The sequence below is a fragment of the Saccostrea cucullata genome, unplaced genomic scaffold, assembly GCF_032062105.1.
Source record: "Saccostrea cucullata isolate Sc308-1 unplaced genomic scaffold, CSIRO_AGI_Scuc_v1 ctg3092, whole genome shotgun sequence".
NCBI classification, from domain to species: Eukaryota; Metazoa; Mollusca; class Bivalvia; order Ostreida; family Ostreidae; genus Saccostrea; species Saccostrea cuccullata.
The window spans coordinates 18,307-25,762 of NW_026939167.1; the positions used below are offsets into that span (position 1 = coordinate 18,307).

Below are 7,456 nucleotides of genomic sequence, written 5' to 3' on the forward strand. Positions count from 1 at the left end.
ATATTTTACAAACATAAACACTATAGTTACACGTGTAACTGCTACATTAGGGCCTGCTGACTTTTAGAATTTGTAACTGATTTTCGTTGGTCATTTACTCTCTGTTAAAAAAAAAAGAAAAAATAAACATATTTAAATTTAGAAAAGATAAAGAAGAATATGATAAAACTTACAAAATGATCAAATTTTGATATCAGAATTAATCTTTTTCTGTAGTAATTTCTTATTTTATCTCTATGGTCCTCAATTAAATTTTGATGACACCACCTTTTTCTTTTTGAAATTATGATTTTGCTTAGTTTTTTCTAAAAAACCTTACAACTACACTTATTTTAATCTTCCTCAATAGGTGACCGATTTTTACTCACTTTAACAATGAAAGTGAATTAACTTCAAGCTCTTTAAGCATCTGTAGCATCATTTCCTGTTGTTTTTCTAAACTTTACATCTTCAAAATTCTTCTTAGTCCAAACTAAGAAAATTTTTAATAAACTTAATATAACTCATGACAAATGAACAAAACAAGACAGGGTCATTAAAATTAAGAACATATTCAAACTAGAAATATGTCCATAGGACATGATTGCCCCTTAGGATATATTAGTAAAGCAACATGCCGAATCTGGTCCCTTATTTGATATAAAAATCAGAACACTGGTAAAATTGTGATAGTTTGTAGTTAAGAAGATAAAATAATGCTTACTTTAAGACAAGCACTTATTTTGATTCAAGGCCTACATGGAAGCCACTAGAGGGTGCAGATATAGGACATTTTCCCGAAATTCCTCAATTCTGGTGGAATTTCATCATATTTGGGATACATTTCTCTCTGGAAAACACGGAGCACACGCTTGCCTATCTGCGATTTTTACATCTATACTGCATCTGATATCAGTGTATAAAATATATAAATTCATAGTAAAAGACATTTGACGGCACTTGTTTGGATAAACCACATGTAAATTAATTACCAAATCTATAACCAATTTATTTAAACCTCTTTAAACAAATGAACAGGCGCGGATCCAGAATTTTTTTCCAGTCAAAAAAATATACAAGCCACAAATCTCCAATTCTCATGCAAAAAAAAAACAAACAAACAAACCAAATGAACAGCAAACCCCCCAAATAAACCCACATAAACTCCATTCCCATGTTTCGGATTGTTTCCCCCATCTTCTTAAGACACGGTCTGGAGTCGGCATGGACAGCTCTTTCCCCCAGAATGGGAGAGTATGGGCATTGTAGTCGTGGTTTGCGATGATGATTCTGTTTCCCATAAAAATAAAACCATGACTTTTTATTCAAACTCAACACAGGTTCCAGGGTTTCAGTGTCATCTGGGAGGGATCCAAGGTCACTTTTACTTAGTTTAGTATATGGGTATTTAAAACTCCGCAAATCCCAGTCTCTTCATTTAGATCCGCGCATGGATGAATACCGGGTACACAGAAAAGGAGGTAACGTTTATAATTTACCAATTCAACGAATTCCTATCAAATCGCTATCATCTCGGGAATAGAGAGAAAAATGTGAAAATAACACATCCTAAATACCAAGCTAGCATATTTTAAAATTATGATCTATGAAGGCAACGAAATTACATGCACGAGATAATTCTGATATTCTGGTACATGTATTAAATAATTGCTGTCCTTTTATATAAAGTTTGATACCCCTTTTGATCAAAAACTGGAATATGTTAGTCCGTTCAAGTGTAGATCAGGGCGAGTTATATTTTATGCAGTTTATAAGATCTATATTATATTTTTTAACAATAAAGAAGATTGAAGATCACCCTGCTGTTGTGATATGGAACGCTTTCGACCATGCAACAATTACAAAATCAATGTTGCTGATCAGCCGTGGATATTTTTACAATTAATATAGAATAAACGAAAGTACACTACCCTGCCCTGTTGATTTATGTTTGTACTTTTAAATGAACACCCCCTCCCCCCTCCAAACACTATCGAATATATTTATTTAACTTCGTCAGTTTTTTCACTTGTAAAAATGGATATTTTTTTCGATTGTGTATGTAGGTATAATTTCTTTAGATTTGCCCTTGCATCTACCTCCAACTAACTGACGACCTGTAGCATAGATATTTAAAGCACATTGCGAAGGGGGCGTTGCGAAAATATTTTATAAATACTGAATTCAAAGATACACCAATGCACTGACATATTTCTGTATTTTATATTTGGACCAAATGCAATTATAATTGTTTGAAATATATATTGATGAACATATCAATATACAGTATACATATGTACATACATCGATGTCCTCAGTGCGAAGCTACATGTACGCACAGCATCATTAATAGGATTTTTGCTTTTGACGTAGTATGAAAATTTACTTTTCTACACCTGCATAAAATTATTTCAGAAGATTTTGTTTAAAAGTAAAATAGATCGATGGCTGATATACGCATGTAAATTGCAGCTATAATATGTAACAGTGCTGACTCTACCTCTCCTAATATTATAAGGAACTTGAAATTGACATATACTCATCCAAGTTCAAGATTTTGTTTCGTGGAATTGCAGACAATTAATGTCTAAATCCTTCAATTTCGTACATTATTTCTTTTAATATTTTAGCAGCAATCTAGCACAATATTATTTTGCTTGTATAAGAAGGGCAGACGTGATTATGATATTCCATATTTTCACAGTGATATGGATCCAGAAAAAGGGGGGTGTCCATTTTTTCAATTTGAATTACAACGAAGATAGTGAACAGCTTTAAAACGAAAACAAGCGATTGAAAGGGGGTGAAAATGGAGATGATAGAAATAGATCTCTGTTAATACATGTAATTTTTAAAATGATATCGAGTAAAGTTTAAGTGATTCATCTTGAAAAAAAATCAATTATCATCTAAAATAATTACAGTCTTTATGACGTCACAATTGACGTCATGTTCAAAGACTGATGAAGAGAAATGTAACTATATGTTTTTTGAATTCAGATAATATAAATCGAAGATCATGCCTCTACACAAATTTCATTTCAAACGAACTACTGACTATTTTTTTAATATATTGTGTGTAATTTTTATACAACCATTGTTTTATAAACCAAATATTACCGAATGTTTAACAAAACTGGTGAATCTTTGCGACATCAAAATTTAAATGTAAAGGCATATTTCATATTGGCCACACGTATGAACAACGATTATATTAAGCGTGTAGATTCGTATCAGCAATATTTATACATATGATAAGTATGAAAGTTGTTCTTGACTGTGGCCACACTTAATTTTGGGAAAATCTGTCGAAAAATCGGCATTCTTTAACGTTTTTATAAAACCGTCGCATCTTCAAACCATTGCACGTGCCTAACAGCGCATTATTTAATAAAATGAGTAACGCAAGGAAAAGAAGTATGTTGTCCTCTAATAATTAATGTATAATACCAGCCATGAATAGAAACTCGATTTTTGTGAAAAACACAGGGCCAAATATGATGGTTCGTGGCTCTACCTCTTTGGTCGGTAGGTAATTGTGTGCTCTATGTTTTCCGAAAGAAAATATGCTGTAAAATTAGTGAAAATTTGCATAAAAATGAGAAATTTCGAAAATTGACCTATTTCCTGACCTCACTATGACCCCTGTATATCCTAAATCTTAAAACCAAAACTCATTTTGGGGCAGGGGCGGAAACAGGTTTACATGGATAATCTGTTGGATCATTCTGAACGACATCCAAAATCGGGGGCCCAAATACCACTCTTACCCTATCTTGTCCTTTGATCAGAATACATGTATCTTGAATAGTGATGCAGCTGAATTGCTTACATTAAAATGAATCAGCATATGAAGTTTGACACTAATTTCATTAAAGTGAGGTCAAGGTCAAAAGAAATACTAAGGTCAAAAACTGTTGGTTCAGTTGTAAAGCTCTCATCGGTAAATATCAGCAAATGAAGTTGAAAATATAATTATACATGTAAATGGTTTCTTTAAAACTGACTTAAACAAAAAATGGATAAAAGTGAGGTCAAGGTCAAATGAAAGGTAAAGGTAAAAACAATGATGCACTTGAAATGCTTACCTCAATATCTATCAGTTTATGCCGTTTGACACTAATTTAGGAAAAGTGAGGTCAATGTTAAAGCAAAGGTCAAGGTCAAAATGCTGATGCAGTTGCATATTTCTCATCGATATGTATTAACATAAGAATTAAAAATATCAAAAAGGATTCTTTAATTAAAGACTGACTAATACACAATTTGATAAAAGTTAGGTCAAGGTCAAAATTGTTGATGCAGCTGAATTGCTTACATCAGTATGTATCAGCATTTGAAGTTTGACATTGATTTAGGAAAAAGTTAGGTCAAGGTCAAATGAATGGTCAAGGTAAAAATGTTGATGCAGTGACGTATCTCTCATCAGTATGTATCAACATATGAAGATTGATAAAAATATCTAGAAATGATGTCTTTAAAAAAACTTAGGTAATCAAAGATCCTCAAGGAATGCAAATCTCACATCATATTTTTTAAATATTCAGTATTTATCTTAACAACAATATTCTTGAAAGTTATGTTTAACCCTTTACATGGCATATACACATTTCCACACATGTAGCGTCGTGAAAAACATGTAAAGTGTGAACAGATATTCATAATTCTGTTAATACTGTAGATATCAAGAGCTTCAAATTCATTGAGATTGATCTGTTCCCAAAACTTTAACCTGGTAACTCATCTGGAAAATGTAGGTCAGATCCAGCAACCGAAGCAAGTCTGGTAGTGTCCATCCATAGATGCATCATCCATGCAAGTTTGGTTCAGGAAGGGCTTATACTTGGGAATGAAAATGTAGGTCAGATCCAGCATCTGAAGTAAGTCTGGTAGTGTCCATCCATAGATGCATCATCTGTGCAAGGTTGAATCAACATGTGAAGTTTGATAACACCATCTTGTCTGAATGATATGTTTTAAACTGAGTTAAACGCTTTAAGAAAAGCGAGGTCAAGGTCAAAGGAAAGGTAAAAAATATGTTGATGCAGTTGCATAGCTCTCATCAATATTTACATTTGTATCACGAACCTGTGTATTTTCCTTTACTGGCAGCAGTTCATTAAATCTTGATACACCAAGGGGGTGGAGCTTCCAAACATACAAAAACTTCCAATATCAGGAAGTTATTGTACAGAAAACTGTACAATAACTTCTTACCAAGTCTTAAGAAGCCCCACCTCCTTTTGAAAATGGGAAAACAATTTTAATAACATTTTTTTTATTACTTCTTGTAACATTAATCAGTAAACTGAACTTTTCAACCAAAAAACTTTACATTTACAGTCATACTTTTTTTAGCAAGTCTCAATTCTTAGAAATTGAAAGAAATATTACAATTATGAAAGTGTTGTCCATTTGTTATATCGGAACCAAAAACTCGGGGTGTTTTCTTTAGAAGGCCTTCATTTTCACTTCCCATGTCGGACTCCTCGCGCTTTCTTTTCTCTCGCGACTGTGGCACTCCGGGATCGAGTACTTCAGACACCTTTCTAAAAATTTCGTCACAAGGTTTTTTTATATTTACGGACTGCTTTCTCAGATCGATGCCCTGTTCTCCTCATTATTTCTTGCTCGTCCACCCCTGCCATATATAATTGAGTGGCACACGTGCGTTTTCCAGAATGGTTACTGTATTGTCCAGACAGTCCAGCTTTTGCGCAGATCGTTTTCATCATGGTCTTGAGCTTGTTTACACCAACAACCTGGTTCCCGTATTTCGGCGGATGTCACTGCAGCGGACGTCGATAAAATGGTCCCTCGTTACCAAGGCCAGCCAGATAAGTCTTGTAATAGTCGACGATGCAACGTTCACCTAAATTGAATGATTAATATAAATAGTAATAAATAAGATGAGGTGCACATGGGATATGTTATTCATAAATATTTTCGAGTCGTTATGTAATTAGTCATGCAGTCATATAATTCTGAAATTAAAATTAGATTATATAATAAATGAAATCCTATCTTACCAGGTGAACTATAATGTCGAATCTGCTTGTTTGTCAGCTGCATTTGGGCCAACCCACCCTTGTAAGTCTTGCTGGCACGTCCAATGAATTCCACGTATTTTCCAGAGCTGTCCTCCCCAAGAACAAACTGACTACACTCAAGTTCGTGATGCTCGTCATGCCCCCTTAAACCAAAGAGTTTACAGTTATAGAAAAACATGGTATGTTGAAGACTTTCGGAACTGCCATCCCAAAATACACCTTTCTCCCACATGCTTTCCTCATCCTGTGGCATAATGGGCTCAGCTTGCTTAATCACCGTCCTAAACCCGCGCTTCAAAAGGTCTTTCATTTTGCTGTCAAGAATTTTCCGGAATTCACTAAATCTTGGGTCATTATTGTCCAAAATGTTTTTGTCGAAAACGTTTTTATTTCTGAGGTGGCGCAATATCCCACACGATATAAGGTACAGAGATCGGGGAGGGTATTCAATGCCATCTTTTCTCCGAGTTTCCACAATAAAGCGCCCCAAGTAGAAATTCAACTGCTCTGCCGTCATTAAATGCAAGAGTGGTATTTCACCAACGGAATTACCATTACGTTTTTCTCGCCATTCCTCGAAAACCTTGAGCGCCCAGGTGGTATTTTTCTTGGTGTTAGCATTCTCGTTCGACGCGATCAATTTTGAAATTTCATCATCTGTCACCGGTTTTCCGAACCGTTCACCGTTATCATCACCAGAATCCGATTTAACTGGTCGAGGCTTTGCATCGGAAATATCAGCTACTGGGTCCACAGTATCTAGGTTGAAAGACCCAAATTCGGTACCAATTTCACAGTCCATATTTTCGACACGATTTAAATTCAGCACTTCACATAGACCCTCTGATATGGCATTTTCTTCTTCAATTTCATCAAATACCTGCGAGAGTTCGATATCTTCGTCGGTAACTCCACACATGTTAAAAAAGTCTAAATCTCCTAAATCGCCCAGGTTAATAGTCGACAAATGCAAATCGTCTAGGCCTAACACGTTCATCGTCCTCGGCTTAATCTACGTAAATGACTAAATGCGCATAACATCACGAAGAATTAGCGGGAAATGACTACGGAATGTCCCGAGAGTCTATAGAACCAATATATGCCGGTTGCAGTGCGGGAAATGATAACGAAATCTATCGAATGCTGCCGATACTTTCGCGCCTCTATAACGAAAACCCTCGATATTTTCGCGGGTTATTTTCCGGAATAAATTCTCATGCTGTTTCATGGAAAATGTTCGCCCTAATATTTCGAGCTCTCTGATTGGTTCATTGATACAAGTCAGTTAAATTACATTTTATCTCGTGAATCATGGATAATCAAGGGGGCGGAGACTCGTTTGCTTCGCAAACTCGTCACCGCCCCCTTGATTATCCATGATACACTCGATAAAATGTACTTTAACTATTATACAATTATTTAATGCC

The 7,456-nt window shown here is 35.0% G+C and overlaps 1 pseudogene; it reads right to left on the minus strand.

Moving 5' to 3' along the window:
* Window positions 1-5,350: 5,350 nt before the first annotated feature.
* LOC134252444 (uncharacterized) lies at window positions 5,351-6,696 on the minus strand (annotated as a pseudogene).
* Window positions 6,697-7,456: the final 760 nt, after the last annotated feature.